Source organism: Camponotus floridanus, unplaced genomic scaffold (assembly GCF_003227725.1).
Source record: "Camponotus floridanus strain SB8 unplaced genomic scaffold, Cflo_v7.5 scaffold55, whole genome shotgun sequence".
Taxonomy (NCBI): domain Eukaryota; kingdom Metazoa; phylum Arthropoda; class Insecta; order Hymenoptera; family Formicidae; genus Camponotus; species Camponotus floridanus.
In genome coordinates this window covers 803190-821627 of record NW_020229714.1, presented here as the reverse complement: position 1 = coordinate 821627, position 18438 = coordinate 803190, and the positions used below count along the sequence as shown (strand labels likewise).

General features: G+C 42.2%; 1 protein-coding gene across 4 annotated transcripts in view; it reads left to right on the top strand.

Moving 5' to 3' along the window:
- Positions 1-18438, top strand: part of LOC105253826 (CUGBP Elav-like family member 4) — a 534430-nt gene that overhangs the window by 152268 nt on the left and 363724 nt on the right. The gene's annotated exons all lie outside the window — the stretch shown is intronic.

The window sequence follows — 18438 nt, the reverse complement described above, 5'->3', positions numbered from 1 at the left end:
TATATATATATATATATATATATATATATATATATATGTATATGTACATATTGGTGGATCTTCACTATTCGCTGAATTCCGTTACAATGTGACTTGTGGTTGGTTAAGTTTCGTTGGTTTATCGATGTTCGATGTTGACTGCTATTGTTGGTTGTTAGGTGTTTAGTGGTCATTCTGTGTTGGTGCCACCCCCTACCGACTATTCCTTACTCTCTGTGCTGATGACGAGCACCCTACCCGCACCCTACATTTCCGCAACATGAATTCCTAAACTTGATGTTAGAAGTTACAATATCAAGCTTGCCTGCTGCCATCTTCTCTACAGACGCGAGTGGCCTTCGAATTTATTGATAGATAGGGGATGGTAAGATTTTCAATAAATATCTATTTTCTCAATAAAAGCATGCTGTTAGTAATTATAAGATGGAAAAATATATCATAAATTTGCATGATACAATATAATGCAGTAAAATTTTCAATTTGTGTTAATATCGTTTACGAGATGATGCGTTAAAAGAGAAAGTTTTAAATAAAATATCTTCTCCAAAATCGAGACAAAAGTGGATAAATGTTTCTTTATCATGAAATTTAAACTGATTTAGGAAACAGAGATGTATATCATATCAAACAAGATCTTCAGATATGGAGGAGAAAATCCTTTTAAAAAATCATTTCTTGTCTAACGATGCAAAGCTTAGGAATGATTGGCGTTTGATAAAAAAATAGTACATAATATTATATATTACTTCTCGCGCATGCACATTTCTTCATCTCATCAAACATTTTCTAAATATTGAAGGCCTTGAGCACCGCAGCGACGTTTTATTTTATTCTTTACACGCCAATGCATTTCAATAACAAGTTAGCCTATCTTCTTTAGCCTAGTCATCTGTTAAATAGTAATTTTAGTGCCAGGAATATTTCACGAAATAAACAAATCATCAGCAAGCATGCTGGTGTAACAAGAAAATACATGTAAATGAGTCGATAATTGTATTCGTGTATAAATATCGCACTCTAAATATATTTTACATCTGCAGTGAAATAATTAAGCTGAGAACTCGCTGCACGTTTGGCTCATTTTTTTAATGAGCTTGGAAAACTGTAACAAACACTGTCCGATGGCGGATTTGTGGTTGAAACGTTTGAATTCTTAACAAAGATGTACCGAAAAGCGGGACGTAGCAAAGAGAGACATACTTTTTAAAACAATTACACGAGTAGACAGCATGAAATTGGATGCTTTAACGTGAATGCTAGTCGACATCTCTACGTGACACGTGATGCAATCTTTATAGTAATACCAAAGGTAATATACTAATGATTACAATTATAAATAAAAAGATAACGCGAGATATAAAACCTAAAGTTTCTAAAAATGTTTTGAACACAAGTTGAAAATAAAAAAAATGAGATAAACGATAAAATGCGATATGCGACAAAAATATTTATTGCGTTTCCTCCCCATTTTCTTCGAATTATGCGATCGATCGTAGCAAATTACGTTCCAAACTTCCAATTTCCCTCGGAACTGGCCGCTGGCACTTTATTCTATTTGATAGCGATGGCGAGAGCCGTGGTGAGCAAATGGCTCCTGACAACGACGTATGTGAGAAAGAGACGCAGCTAGCCCGGAAGCATTTATTTGCCGGCGGGAGTTCTTCGTAGTTTTACAATGTGGTCGCGCGACGTTTCCGCAAAGGCAGCTCGATTCCAGACGCGCCCCGATAATATTAAAAAGTAATTGGATTGCGAGCCGAATGATAGTTGTTGCCGATTTGGTCGCGCACCTGTATGACCGAAGGGACAGTGAAATCGGTATCAGAGGGAAAAGGGAGAGGAAGGGAGGGGGAGGAGGGGAAGGGAAACGCGGAAAGGAGGGAGCAGGGATACACGAGCATTCGTAGATCGGAATAATGGACAGTCGTTAAATTTAATTGGCACATAATTATCGGGAATTCAGGCACCAAGCAGATCGCCGCACGCCACCAATCGTCGCAATTCCACTGCTCGGGCTTTAATATCGAGGAAATTCGCAAAGAGGGGGAGAGGAGACACACACACACACACATACACATCCCATTTCGGCGTGGTAGAACAGGCTCGGCGTTTGCGGTTTGTGCCGGCCTAACGAGTCTGGGAATCGACCTGCCCTTCATCCAGGATCGCGCTCTCCAACGGCCGTTTCCTTCCCTTTTATCTCTCTGGTCGCATCAAAACGCTTGCCGCTGCTTTTATTTCTCTCAAAACGTACCAACGCGTCCGCGCGATCCTCTTCGACTTTGAACATTCCCACGACTAGATTGAATCCTCGCAGAATGCAATTTGTCTTGGACGCCTTTCGAGCTGCCACTGCAAGCTCGCCGCTGATGAGAGGCACTTGAATAAAACAATAAAACGTACATGTAAGTGAAATAGCGGTGATGGAAGGACATGCTGCGCACGCGAAATGAACGAAAGAACGAGTCAAGCTAGATAAAAGTCACAAGTTATTCTCAATAACGTGAACAATCGCTTCGAGGAATCATCATCGCGATTTTACTTTGTACGCGTTGGTGGAACCAGGGGAGAGCACTGAACGAGCCGTAATTAAAGGCCGTAAATATACGAGAGATCGCTCGGGCAAATTAATTTACAAATCAATTAGGGGAGTCGCGTTTAGATATCGGTCGATGACATAGAGAGCCGAGAGGCATGTAGTACGCTCGCGCAACACAGAGAGACCGTGCCATGCTGTGGCTCGTAAGAGAGGTAGGATTATACGTTAGCTCGATATACCAATAAATAAGCCCGCCCGATATCATCTTTCATTTCGATAATTATTATTCGACGCAGCGTTAATTAATTAAGGGCTGAGGTCGGCAGGGAGGGAGCCTGCCAGCATCCCCTCCTTCCTCGCTCGTCGGCGTCGCTTCATCCTGCGCGTTTGAAACGGAGGCAGGTAGACGAGCCGCCTCGCACGTGGGGCACAGCCACGATCGCGCCAGGTGATAACTCCTCGAGCTCTCTGGCTAATTACCGGATGAAAGAGCTATCTGGCGACTGTCGTCAAAGCACCGGCGAGAGCACCGGTAAATGCATCCCTCCCGCGTCATTGTGATACTTTACCGCGTTCGCACGGGTTTCGCTCACAGTCGGCCTCCGCCTGCCGCCCTCGTCGCTATATTTCGGGATATCTAATTTTCATTTGGCGTTTTCATCCCCGGCGCCGAGCCCGGCGGTATATATGAATACCGCAAGCAGAGCGAGCGGGCTGCCCGTAGCAAATATTCAACGCGGCAAACGAAATGCTATTCTCCGCCGCCGCTCCGTGTTTAAACGTTAATTACTGTTTCCTTTTCATTTGGCTCGTTAAAAAATGTCGGGGAATTTCGCTCAATCTCATTAAAGAGTTAAGAATTCAAATGACAATAAAGTTAGCTATTTTCGTTTCGAATATTTCTACAGAATTTGACAGACGTGGCTCGTTTAAACGTTAAGCTTGGTTGTTTCGCGAAATTTTACACACGCATTCGAATGCAATTTAAAATGTTTATGTGGAATATTGGAGTAGAAAGATTCGATTTTGTTTCCGACGTGGGATGTACATATGTATTTTCGTGGCGCGTCGGAGCAATTTCCAAAAGTGATGAAATACGTAGAGCGGTACCAATGAGATGAAACATTTGAACGATTCTGAGAAACGGTTCTCTTTGACGTAAATTGTCTGAGACGCTCGGATGAAGCATGCGTGAGTCAAATACCAGGATCACGTAAACCGTGCTATTCGGACGAAAGCCAAGAGAACGAGAGAGATGGAGATAGGAAGAGAGGTCTTGTAATTTATTAATTTAATACTCGACTTTTTGGGTCAGAATCGTATCTGGATGAAAGGCTGCGTTGGCGGTGTTCCCGAGCGATAGGAAAAAAAATATCCCCTTCTTTTTCCTTTTGCCGTTTTGTCATCCCTTCACGCATATCTACACGTAGTGTAGACGCTCGGTGTTCCGTTCAGTGGTGAAAACGACTCGTCGCAAACAAATAAATAAAGACGGCATCCACGGTTAAACGTCTGACGCAGGAGCGCTGCTGAATATTTGATTGTTCTGCAGAGCGTTATGTTGACCGAGTGCCTGGTCATGGGGTCGCTCAGTCGCAGAGGGAACCGCGTTTTCCCCTTAACCCAGTACCAGAAAAGTCCGACGGTGGAGAAAAAGACAGAGAGTTTTATTGCTGTATTGTGGCTGTAGACGTCTTGCGAAGAAGAATTCCGTTTCTCGAGATGTGAACGGAATCCGGCTCTTCTTCCCCTCGTACGAGCGAATATTTCATATTGGAATAAGACGCTCCCACACATACATGCACATAGACATGTACACACATATATGCACACACCTCGTTATTACATTTCGCGCGCTGCGATCTCTTAAATTTCAAGAATCCTGACTCCCACGTCGCATCGCGAATAATTGCGCGTCGTCTCGCTTGATTTCTCGAAATAATGCCGCACATTCGCACGAGAGTGCCTCAAAACGAACGGGACGTTGAGTGGTTGCGCGGTATTGAATCCAGCGATGCAAATAGGCTCGATAACGCGCGTGTCGTTGCAGCGCGCGCGACAGAAATTCAATAGTCGATAGATACCCACGATGGAAAATATCTCCGGTAAGGGCTAGACTTCTAGGTGTGGGATATTGAGTGTATACGAGAAAGAAGAGAGATGAACGCTAAAATAAGAGAGAGGGAGGATATCCTACGTCGAAGGGAGATAAGAGATGCAGAGGAGAACGGCATGTACAACCATGAAGAACGCCCTACGCTACTATTGAATTTAGCCGCACCGTGCCACGGATCCTCTCGTATACTCGTCGGGATTTGATTTACGCATAAAATATTCACCTTGCCCGAGATTTCGTTAGAGCTTCGAAGTTTGGAACTCGGGAACGCGCCGCCACCAGCTGCTGCTCCCGTCGTCGCGCAAACAGCGGTATGCAGCGGCTAGAGGAGGACAGGACGATGTCGGAAACAAGTTCGAAGAGAGAGGCTACAATCCAAGTGTACGTAAGAGAGGGCCTGCGAAAGACAAAGCAACGAAGCGGTAGATAGATATGATACCGGACTGTTGCGGACGAGCCACGGCGGCAAGAGCCCCGGCAGAATCCCTGGGCAGGATACCTGCCAGGAAAACTTTGCAGGATCGAACGAAGAAAAAAAAACTGCTAGGGCCGAGGAAGAGAAGAGCCAAAGAGATTCTGCAGCCAGCGCTTCTCTTGGCTTCCTGCCGCCTCCTCTTACCTTTTCCTTTCTTCTTGCCGCCATCCTCCTCTGTTTTCGTTCTATCACGCTCTCTAGTCTGTTGTGAAATCTAATAAATCGAAAAGTGGAGGGAACGGAAGTTTCACCGGGCGATATTCGGAGGAGACGCGCGAGTCGAAGATAGTGGACCATGAGTCTAGGGCGCTTCTGATAACGAGTTTCACGATGTCGTCGTCGCGAAGAGTCTCTCCCTCTTCCCGCGAACGATCGTCTACGTGCAAACAAATCGACGTGTCTGTCGAGGGCGTTAGGGTATTGGCACGCACAAGTGTGCGTTCCTTCTCTGTTATCCCTCTCAATCTCCTTTCCTCTGGTCCTTGCCTGTATCTTTCGTCTGTATTCTCGCACGCAGACGTTCGCGCTCGAGCTCTTCTCCATCTTCTCGGTGTCCTCGTGTCTCCATTGTGCCGTATCTCCACTTTCACCAGCATTAAGCCCTCCGAGAAATACATTCGGCCGCCTGGCGTGCGATTTCGCTCTGCGGAGTTTCACGATGGAACAACGAGGGGGACGGCTTCTCGGTGATGCTCGGGCAACGACGCGATAGGAAGGGATGCTGTGTATGCCGAGATACTTAGCGCAAGCCGTTACTACTTCGTCGGTACAGTCGATGCACCAAGTCCAACAGGGACTGCAATTCTATGAAAAGCCGTTTCGCGGAGCGCAAAATAATCGGGTAAAAAAAAAGAATGCTCGAGGGTATCGCGGGGAAAAACACCGCGCGAAGCACGCACACAGATTTGCCGAGGACGCGCAGTTTTAATCGCGAAGCGGTACGTTTATGGCAACGGCGCACAAAAATTTCGGGCCGTGTATCATCGTTATAAAAAATGTTGTTCATCGATCCGATTGTTTTACACGTTCGCCGGAGAATCGTGGAAAATGACTGTGTTTTGGCGCATTCGACGTTTACACGCGCGCGCTGGCAAGATAATTGTAAAATATTTCGTTTCAACCGGCCCCGTTATTTTCCCATGGCAAAATTCAATTTTACGTCGTATTATTTCGCTTTATCCGAAAGCTATTGCTCGTTTTTCATATAAAATTCGTATAAAAATATTTTTCACCCGCGGGGCGCTGTTATTTTCATACCGCGTTAACCCGTGGCATCGAACGTATCACGCCTATTGTACGTTATTATTGTTCATTTTTCATTCAAGTTGAAATTCTTGATGGGTCTGCCCTCGCAGTTCGATGCCGCTCGATGACGCTCGTCGACCCGTCGCAAATTTCGTTTTCAGGATCGGCACGCGAAGAGCACGAGGCTCACGAGATACGAGAATCTACAGAGAATCTACAGAGGGAATACGCAATAAAGGATGCCCGAGAAAAATTTAGGAATACTCCGCTCTCGCGGGCCGTTACCTCACGTTAAGCGCCGTGTGCAGACTTCCGGGGCGCTCGTCGATGCGTCTACGAATCTCTTCTTCGCCCCGCGAGCGAGTTTCGCCGGAAGTCTCGAGGATTTATCCGGCCCGCTACGTCTTCCGTCCGAGAACTTATCTACCGCGCGGATGGCGAGAGCGACAAAAGTCCGCGAACCGGGTGTAATATCGATACGATGGCAGGGATCGTTAGCTTGCTCTATTGGTTTCGAAGGACTCACCACTCGAGGCTCTTCTCTATTCCATTTATTCCGCATACATAATATATCGTTTCGCGAACAAGCCCATGTGGTAGCCCATCTCGTTTCCCCCCTAGACCGAGATGGCTATCGGGTAGGTATTCTTATTTTTTCGCTCGATTTAACGGACCGCGAATGGGAAAGCTCTCCCCTCTTTTCGGCGGCCGTGGACTTTTTCCGCTTAAACGCTTTTTCGCGATCATCAATCTCCGCCCGTAACGAAGGATGGAAGAACAATTCTGGTAAGAAGCCGTCCGACGCTTTCTTAATGAAGAACTTTCTTAATAGGAAAACGCTGCCTCGTACATGCGCGATATATTTCGTAAATTATGTAGACATTAAGCTATTGAAAAATTTCGTCATGTTAAAATATATATAATTCGTTAAAATGCATGTAATTTCAAGATTGCAACGATTAATTGTCTTCGATAAGAGATTTATCTATATAAATCATGATTCATTCGTACAAGTTTTGTTTATCACGAACTATTAATTTCATTGAGAGCAGCTGCGATTTTTCTTGTTGTCTTAACTTCCAACTTACTATGAGCGAGCCGTATACCAAGAAATTTATAGGTATATAAATTCAGACTCTTTTCATGGGGAAGTTAGCAGGCACCTCTTGACCGGAAAGACTAGAGCGGAAATGCCGACATTTTTTTCCGGCAACAGCGAGTGTTTTGACAGACGTAATACATGTTACGAAAAAGAGTACGAAAAAGAAAATAAGGGAAATAAAAGAGAAAGAAAAAGAAACAAAAAATGTATTGAATTCTCGAAACACAGTCCCCCTAACGTACTATAATCCGTAATAAATTAAAGTAATAGTTAAATATTACAACCAGAATAAATGTTGAATCTTTTTTTAGACAGACATTTTTTAGACAGACTTTTAAAATAATAATAAAATAATAAATTCACAACGTATTGGGTAAAAGTAGACTATAAATAAAATAGATATCAATTACGTATTAAAATTAATTATTTGCAGCTTGTATATATTTCTATTATTTTAAAGACTTGAAAAGAACATACATTTCTCTTCCTCTCCAAAAACTAGAGAAAGATGGCTTAATTTGAATGAAAACCACGACGGCAAAAACAATGACCGCGCTTTCGAGCGAGTTTCACGTAGAGTATACGTTCCGATAATGCACGCGATGAAATGTAATTCCTGTCGCGGTGATGCTTCGGTTTCGCGGGGATGAAAATCACATTTGGCTTGTTCGTCGTGCGCTCCGTATCGGCGATCGAGGCCACATCGGGTCGCGAAATTTAGGCGGATCGTCGCGAATGGCCAACGCCGTGCCACGCGGATACGGCGCGTAATTACTTTATACGTTTATGGCGGCAACCCTTTCGTCGGAGCCCTTTTGTACGGTGCGCCGCGCTGTGTGATTTATCGCGGTAAACCTACCTACCAACGCCATCGTGCCGTTCGCTCTATCCGCGGCGAGAATTTCCAAAGCTCACGAGGCTCTCGTCCTATAAGCGCTGGATCGTTTACTACGCCCGAATTTGTAACTAATTCAGGCGCTTCCGCTCCTGACGTATATTACCCTTGCCGAGGCGTCCCGACGGACAAGTAAAGCACACTCGTCTTTGCATTCATTAATATACATGCTCCATTCTCGCTTGCTATTTACATATATGAGATTAAATACAAGAAACATTCGTGTAGCGGCCAAAAATGTTAGAGGGACGGTGTCGGACTTCTCGTATCGCGTTGGAATTCGTATCGAATTTACAAAATGAATATTTAGATAGTCTCTAATGAATTCAAGTACAAAAATATGACTTATTACATCATATATTCATATATAAGAGTAATACTACATCGAATAGTAGATTGAATAGTAGATGATATGAAACGGTCATTAATGTATCAATAATTGAGAGGAAAAGAGCTCAGAAATTTCGCTGAAAGTAGACCATATGATAATTGATAGTCTCTATTAATATTCGATATTTGCTCTCGAATATATCGCGATCTTCAAATGAGAGGATCGCGCGATCTCTGATGCTAGAATCGTGTTAATATTTGACGGGCATAATTCGGCTTTACGAGCGGTGTAAATGCGTCGCACGTGCATGCATCGAGAATTATCGGAAATACTAGTAACGCTAACATCGATGGCATTGGCGATTTCGCGAGAGAAGGGGCAAGGGAGGAGGGAGGAAGGGGGAAGAGAGGATTTGCGCGCAGCATCATTTCGGTCATTGTTAGCACCGTTTCGATCGCGTTGATCGTCACAAAATATGGAGGTGCGCGATGCGAACTGATATATCTCAATTGCGCATAATGCTGAGCCAAAATTTGGATTCCCCACTATCGGTTACGTGTAACAGCGACAGTGAATTATCCGGCTTACGTTTTTGGCAAATGAAAAGAATTATGCATGATACTTTGCGCGCACCGTCCTCCGAAAAAAAGAAACGTCACGCGATAATTATCAACCCTACCAGATTTACGTCGAGGTAATTTGAATATCAGGGAGAGTACAACGTAACGTACTATTCATATATTCGGCATTTTTTTTTATTTTCCGAAACTGGGACTTCAGAGGACACCTTAACACGAAACACCTCGCGTTAATGGTGGAAGATGAATATATCTGCATTAGAAAATACGGCATGGCATATTTTTACCATTTTTGCAGTGATTACAAAATATGCGGTTTCTGAATATACGAGAATATATTGGTCGTCTCTTTAATAATAATACATATTTTTTTTAATATGCTGTTTTTCATTAATTTCTCCTTTATGTACACTCGTTCTTCGTAAATTTCACGAAAAAGGAACATTTATAGATTATGCATTATCTATCATTTATCATGCTATTTCAAGAAAAGTCTGTTGAGCACATTTGAGTACTTTTTTACGACGAACTAGCTCTACGGGTTTGCTGATTTGATTTTGAGAACAGTGCCAGAGAGATTATAGCCAACTTCCTTTAATGGATGTCCTTTGAAGTAGGTGGAAATCGTACGAAAAGAAAGGGAAAAGGTTTCTTTTGCTATCGTAATGGGCGGAGAACTTCGAGTTAGAACGACGTCGGGGCTGCTTTAGAAACGAAAAGACACACAGACCGAAAGATTCCACTCTAGAACCTTTGGATGTCCTTTCTCTGTAAGATCCTGAAAAGTTGCGGGAATAGACCTATGCTATTTCTAAATGAAAGTAGATTTTCAATTTTATCTTTCTATCGATTCTATTTGAATCGTTCGTATATCCTCAACGAATGAAGATCAAAAGCTTTGTAAAGATCGTAACCTTTGCTTTCTAAATAATTAAATCTAAACAAGTATTATACGTATACAATTTCCAGCTATCTGCAGTTTAAAATTGTTACCTTTGTTTGAGAAATATATAATGTATGAAATACAAAATGTATGATATAAAATATTATGAATGCCCCGTTTTTAATATATTAATAATAATTATTGAAAAGTATACGATTATAAAAGAGCGAGTCTTTCCAATTTTCATCTTTGTTACTCTGAGATCAATATGAAATTCTTTGTCTTCTGCTAAATATCTCGTTTCGAAGACGCTGAATATCTCCGTTGCTAGATAATTCTGTTTCCCAAGGGAAACCCTCTATAGCATTAGGCTGCCGGTCATACCTTGGCTCGAGGCGCGGAATGGGTTGCGTGGAGATGAGATCTCGGTAGCAGAGAGAAGGAGAGAGAGAGAGAAAGAGAGAGAAAGAAACAGAGAGAGAGAGAGAGAGAGAAACACAAGGATGAAGATAGAAGAGATAAAAGGAGAGAGAGAGAGAGAGGGAAAGAGAGGAAGAGACAGAAGGCAGCGAGAGGAAATTTCGGGGAGATGCGGAGAAGTGGATGGCTACAGACCGGCCATGTAAAGCGGAATGAATCTCGCAGCCGCACGTGGCTTGGCCGCGATCCACGCTATCCCGACCATCGTTCGCGTTCTGCAAGCTTTTTATGTCGGGAATTTAAATTAGATACAACCACTCTCCATCCGCAGCCACTGAAACTCGCGCCGCGCCTACCGAATCACCCCATGGAGGTATTCCTTTATTTTACGGCACTTTATTCGACGGCTTCCACGTATCTCGTCTTCGTATTTAAAGAAAGAATCTGGAAATTTGTGCCGCGAGCGATACAAAAATAGTATTGGTGATTCAACGAGATTTCTCTTCTATAAATACTATAATATAAGTTCTATAATTCTGAAAATTTTCTCCACGTGTGTCATTGCGAGAAAAACAATAACTAATGCTTTGTTTGTCGCGCAAAAATGTTCTGAATGTAATACTTATTATACGTTATTATACGTGTATATCTCTTCTACGTAATGTATCCACTTTCTGTTACTGGCATGAATATCCGCATTGCTGGTATATATCCTATTAGCATAGAAGTGACAACAACGGCTGGATCGATATCCCTGTCAATGGCATAGAATATATGCGAACTACTGGACACTTGCGTATAATACACAGCGAGCAAAGATTTAAAGCGGACGTAATAAAGTAGTTGCACTGTTTGTACACGACAGATTTATTATTCGTATACTGTTGCGAGCTCAACAGTTAGTGCGCTAGATGATGGGACACGTATGTAATTTCGTTGTTCGAAAGAATGCTCCAACGCATTGTAACGACTTGATTTTCTCGATGATAAAATTAAATCATTTCGCTGCGCATCTATGTTGAAATTTCAACTGACGTGATATTACGTGTACAGTCGATTTAGTAGGAATATCAGAAAACTGAGAAGCCGAAGCGAGAGACGAGCAAGTAGGCGCAGTCGACCGTAGTCAGCCGCGAATTTGCACAGTAGCGGACGCCTCTCTCGGTCGGTTCGCTCGGGTTGTCCGTTAGATGACCGTTCAAGTTCCGCACGGTCGATACCGGTCGAATTCAACACGGTGCAAGGTATCGAAGACACCCTGCCTGGGGGTATAGGTTAGACGGAGCCGTGCCAAAATGTGATTGCGGCAACATTGCGTCACCAAGCTCTGGTCCCGAGTATCTTTGGAGGCTCGTCGTCGTTGGAGAGGACCAAGTAGGATTCTCCTCCTTTCGAAAGCGTCGTTAGGGGCCCCTGGCACAAAGCCAATCACATCGACTAGCTACTGTGTATGTTCCATCTATAGCGCAGTGTGCGCGATACCTTTCTCTGCACACTCTCCATAGCATTCGGTCTGATCCAGCCTGGTCTGGCCGGCACGGAAAAGGAGGAGGAATAGGTATTCTCGTTTCTTGTTTGCACCTATCGCGCCCGACTACCCACGCATCCTCCTCCACTCCAACGAACATCAAATGTATCGGGATATAACCGGGATATTATCCAGAATCTGTTCAAATTAATAATAATGTCAAATATATATATATATATATTTTTTTTTTCTGGTTAGAAAAAAAGAGGCAATCTTATTTTTTTCTAAATGTCAAGTTTCTTTCGCAAATGAATTTGATGAATAAATAAATCAAACATATGATGCGACACTAATTGCGTAATAAATTCAACATTCATATATACAAAGTTATTCAATTCTACTTAATGTATTATAAATGATGTACTAGAAATTATTCTACTCTACACGGAGAAAATTTTACAAATTACATGTAAAATAGATTTTCTTTGACAATATTTATTGTAAAGATAGAATATATAACGACATTAAAATTAGTATAAAAATTATAAAAATTATGCATTTCTTTATATATAAAATATTCGAATAATTACGCAAAGTTGCTTTATACAATATAATATTATCGAAAATATTATATGATTTCTCTATGTTCCACGATTACAAAAATTGCATTGTAATTCTTACTATAATATTTTCTTCGTGTATCTATGATATTTGAACATTCCCTCGTGAAGTAAATGTGTCGCAATTTGCGACGTTTGCCACCTGCGATTCAGTTTCGTCGGAGGAAGAGAGGGAAAAGGGAGAAGAGAGAGCAACGGAAGCGCCGAACTCGAACTGTGACGAGTAAAGGGCGAGGGATGGAGTTAGTTAGCATGCTAATTCCGTCGAGGAAACACTTAAATGCATTACACAAGCTGGTAATTACCGACATAATGAACCGTCGCTAATCAACGAAAGAAACGCGTTTTGCAATTAAGGCGTTGCAATCTTGGCTAAACAGAATATTCGAGTGGAAATATGTCAACACGTTTGACAGATCGCGGTAACTTCGCGTTTGATATAACGGGTTCTCGTTCACGTCCTTAACGTCTGCCGGTGAGAAGAGAATTATATCAAAAAGCGATTTCGATCATTGACATTCAATGGACGGACGAGCGCGTGAGATCCGGCGCGCGCGGCCGGAAAAAAGTTTAACGTATTAATTACGGAAAGTTCTACCAGCTTTTCCTGCCTCACAGACCGCATTTTCTCTTCTTTTTCTCCACTATCTCCTTCGTCTTTTTTTCGCCGACGAAGCGTATTGCATTACTTAATGCCGATGCCGGCACGGGCTGCCAGCTTTTAACGAGGTGAAACGTTTGACGCCTCGTAAAAGAAGCGAGCCACCCAGCTTTTTTTCAATTTCCTCGAGAAGCCTCGTGACATTCACGATGGTAAATTGTACCGAACGAGAGAGAAAGAGAGAAGTAGGGAAGATATGCCTCAATAAGTTTAAAAGCTACAAGTTAGATGTTAAACCACAAGTGCGACGAAATGTTGTCACCAACTTGCTTGTATCATTAGCAAATGTTATGTTGCATCAATTTTCGTAAACTTCTATTCCTAATTGCAAGATATGTCTAATTTTTTAGCGGTCTTTACATTTATCTACGCTATTTGATAAAGTTATTTCTTTATCGCTTTGAGCGAATATATATTTTATCAAAATAGGAAATTTTTATAACAAATACACTTAAAAAATATATTTTTTATTCCTGTTTTTTGTTTGTTTTTAAACTCTTTTGAACTCTGTATTCTTCTGTATTTCGAGATTCAGGATCATGTTTAATTAATCGTGTCTGAAAAGTATTGTAGTATCGCGTTAAGTAGAGTGTGTCAATGATTGAGCCGCCAGTCAGTGATCATGACTTTAGTACGATCCGCAGCGTGTTGTGGGGCGAAAGTGCAGGAAATGACGGCAACGGGAGACGTGACTGGCTTACGAGGGGTGGCATTATGCCTAGACGAGCTCGGATCAGCGGTACGGCGCCAATCCCTAACCAATCCCGTCCTACGAAGCACGTATATCGTTATACTCATGCTGTATGCAGCCGAGTCTATCTTCTTTAGACTTATATGCGCACCATTATATTCAAAGCCAGTGAAACTTCTCGCCGTCCTTCGAGGAAAGAAAATCCTTTGGCGCCTTATATAATATAATACGAGAGAGGGAAAAAAATAGTAATTATTTTTTGCTCGAAACATTTCGATTTTCATGCAATTTTCAAATTCCTAAACGATCGCATTTTTCTCAATAAAATTAAATGAAAATGTATACAATTTATATGAAAAATATGGTATGCGTTACATACATGCATTTTTAGTCAACACCTTCGAAAATAATATAAAGTGATTCTGGCAAAGGTGCTAATACGAACCTCCTATGTACATCGTGGTAATCACGTAACTCGTGAGATAAGTTACGTATCTTTCCTGTATAACGGTGCCGCTTGTAATTTGTCGTGAAACGGACATGAGTGCACGGCTAACCTTCGGTATGTGTAAAGACGTCGTTTACATGCAAACAGCGTACGCCCGGTAACTGGCCCCGTAAAGAAGCGACGCAAGATACGCCGTCCAATGGTAATTTCGATCTCGCAGATAGGAAGTTACAGCGCGCAGACTGTAATTACTCCCGCACTGCTCCTCTTACTTTGGCATCGTGTGTGTACGTGCAGGCGGCCGGGTCTTTAACGTACACATCGCGATTTCGCTGATGGTACGCGTACTCGCTAACCGATTCGCACTAGTCGATACAATGATACAAATGATATGAGTGAGATTAAAGAAAAAGTTTCCAATTTTCACTCGATATGAAATACATGAGCGTATCAAAATCTCTCTCGGTATTTAATTCAAATTTTAGCGAGCATAAATTTTAACGCGAAGAGATTGCGATGCAACATTTAGTCGAATGAATGTAGACAGTGATTAGATGTTAAATTAGTAAGTTAACGTGATTTCAAGTACGTTCGCGCGCGCACGTATATAATAATCAGTTTTGCTCCTGCTTGAACTTAAGCCCTCCCGGTTGAAGTCATACTTAACGTTAAGTAATGAATATGCAGGTATAATGCCAAAGCGGATGGAAAGGGCGCGGCCACCATTGAGTTAACGAAACACGGCATAACGGTGTAAAACATAATTATCAGCAAGACGTACGGGGTTGCATTATTCATGGACCGGTTAGCTCGCTTTTAGAACGCCACCGCGTACTGACAAAATTACAGGCTTACGACTCTATTCTGATAAAATAATATGGGGGATGTAGGCCAATAATTAGATTTCCTCGAAATCACTGTTTTTGTATTTAACAGCTTCAAAACTACTTTGTTAGGCGCACAGTTTTGCATGTACTTCATATTTCATTATAATAGAAAATTCTAGTAGCAATATTTCACCGTGCGCCATAAACTATGCGCCAACGATCAATTTACTGAAATCTGATTACGTACAGATTGATGCGCATCGAATAAAAAATTTCGCGATAAAGGGAGGAAGAAGGATATAGAGCGGATGGAAACACAGCTACTTGAACAGCTATGTTTTAGTCAAGATAATTTAGATAGATCGGCACTTTGGAATGTCTACCGCGTTGCACTCCTCATCACGAATGCCTTACATCCGTCGAGCGAAATACATAATTCCGAAACGCAACCTCCCAATTATAATCGAGAAGCTAATTTCCACGGTAACAAGCGAATACAAAGATGGATTCACAGTCCAATATCTTGCGTGCTACGAATCACAAGTAGGATGAACCCTATGTAGCCTGGGAGAACGCAGTGCGGTACGCCGATTCGTGTGTTTTAGAAGATTAGTTGCCGAAGGGAGAAGCGGGAGAAAGAGAGGGAGGGAGGGAGGAAGACGGAAAGGGAGAAAGGGGTGAGAGGCCTAGAGTTGTTCTTGCTGCTAGAGATAATGGGGCCGGGCTGTCAGTCTGTTGGATAACATAATACTTGGACCTGTTTACACTACCTCCGTTCTCGCGTGGCCCCACCCCGTTCTATCTTCTCTTAATTAATATTACAAACGTACGATAGAGAAGGAGAAGACGTATATAACGGAATAAAGAAGGAATCAGTCAAACGAGAAACGAGAACAAGGCTGAACGAGAGAGGAGAGAGAGAGAGGAGAGGAGAGGAGAGGAGAGAGAAGGGGGTGCGAGAGAGAAGGCCCCGAGCATCCTAACCACCTAATGGAGCCTGCGCCATTGAGTTCATACTATTGGTTACATACCGCACTATGTACCTGCGGCACTTTGAAAAGGGTTGGCCTCCTACATTGCGGCATAACGTATGCGCATACTCCATAAAATGTGTCGTATATACTCTCGTTGCGTACACATTGAAAGCTATTAGCGGCGATGATGGCAAAATAATTGTAACGTAACAATGCGGTTTGCATTAATGAATCAAATTAATTTGATTGAGTCTTATGGAGATTGGCATCGAGGTCTGCGCTCGTATTGTATATCATTTGTTGCAGTGAATATAGTTGAAACATGATGTCGAATTGTATACCAATTAATTATTTATTATTTACGCACTAGAATTGCACGATATAATTATTAATTGGTACGGTCAAGTTTAATTAATATGTAATTTTCAACTACGATAGGATGCCCTAAAGTACCTTGCAAATTGCATTATAAACTTAAAAATAAAAAGTATTGCGATAAGTTTATTATTACTTACGGCAATTACTTATTTCTACCTCACTTGCTTGACGTTGTAATCTTTGTAAGATTCAGCGCGCACAAGTCTTCTTGTTTTCGTGCTAAGAGAAGCCTTTTAAAGGAAGATTCCTTAAAGGACGAAGTTGACATCGTTTCATTATGAGCCGTCGTCTGGAATCTCCGATGCGCCTGCCGCCTTCCAGCTCTTACTAGATATCACTTAATCGTCTAACTCTATTGTTCCCTTAACCGCGAACGAGTTCCATTACAGTAGACACATCGTAATCGCTCACGAGGTGCGTCGCGTTCGTAGCACAGATGAGCTGTTAACCGCAGTGCCGGGCCATTGTTCGGTAATGAAGACAGATGACAGGATGTCAGCATGACGCCGAATGAGCCTTATCCCGCGACAAGAAACCGTCATCAGTTTATTAGACGTCGTTCGCGATAAACCTTCATTCTTTGTTTGGCCGTCGTGACGAGCGATCCGCGACATGGCGGATTAATGAACCGGTGTCGCCCTTATAGGGATGGTCACGAAGGCGCCTGATTGCCTGCAAGTCCATTGCACGAAGCAGGTCTTTGTCCTTTGCAAGCTTGCGCGTTATACTCAGATTTGATCTCTCGTTGTTGGAATAAAGAAATTTATCGGAGATGTGATTTGATTTTGTTCTCAACTACATTAATTTATTTTACAAATCGTGTGTGCTAAAAATGCTATGTAAACGTAACTTGCAAAAATCATATACTCTAAATTAATTTCGTAATATTTATTCCATCTCAACGATTGCATTCAAAATTGCCTAGTCTGTTGCACGAGTATTTTTTGTACGAGAATTTTCCTACATTTCAAATAGTTTAGAAATCTATTTGTAAATGTAGTGCATATTTGAAGTCATTTATTTTCAGCCAACATTTCTCTTTAATGCAAGTACAATACTTTAGTGTTAATAACTGTAAATCCGATTTTATGGAAAAAGAAGATTTGCGCACCGAAAAGAAAGAATTGAAAAAAAATATTGGAACTGAATAAAAATAAAATCAGTAGAAAGAAGTGTATATCGATTCCCGATCGTCGATTAAATCTTTAGTAAAAGGGAGCTTAAAAATAGATGTGTAGCGCGCGATAAGGAAAGAAATAAAAATATACAGTGCGAAGATAAGGAAAGATTGTAGATATACGTACAATTTGATCAGAGAGAGGGAAAGAGAGCAGCTGTATAATCTGTCACGTTAATGCGACAGAAAAATTTTCCGTGAAATACATATACCTAGCTACGTACTTCACCTGAAAAGGGTACCATTCGCTCGGCAGTAATGGCCTAGGATTTTGAATGTCGCCAGCACGATAAGGAACGGAAAGGAAGCCATTATCGTGCTACGTGATCTTTGGCGTACGAGCGGAGCGTGCTCCTTAACCGTCGCGCACACCGGGTTCTTATATTTCCGAAATATGCCGTGGACGTGGTCCGGTAAATCCCGGCCCGGGAAAAGTCATGAGAAATTGGCTCCGTCTAAGGTTATTAACGGTATATTCACGGAGAGAGGAAAAAGAGCAGCTTTCTCTTCCGGAGAGAGCTCGTTAAGATTTGTGAATATTGTGTGCGATCGAGATGAGCGACCAATTCGTCCGTGTTATCTCTTATCGGACGACCGATTCGTTCTTCGC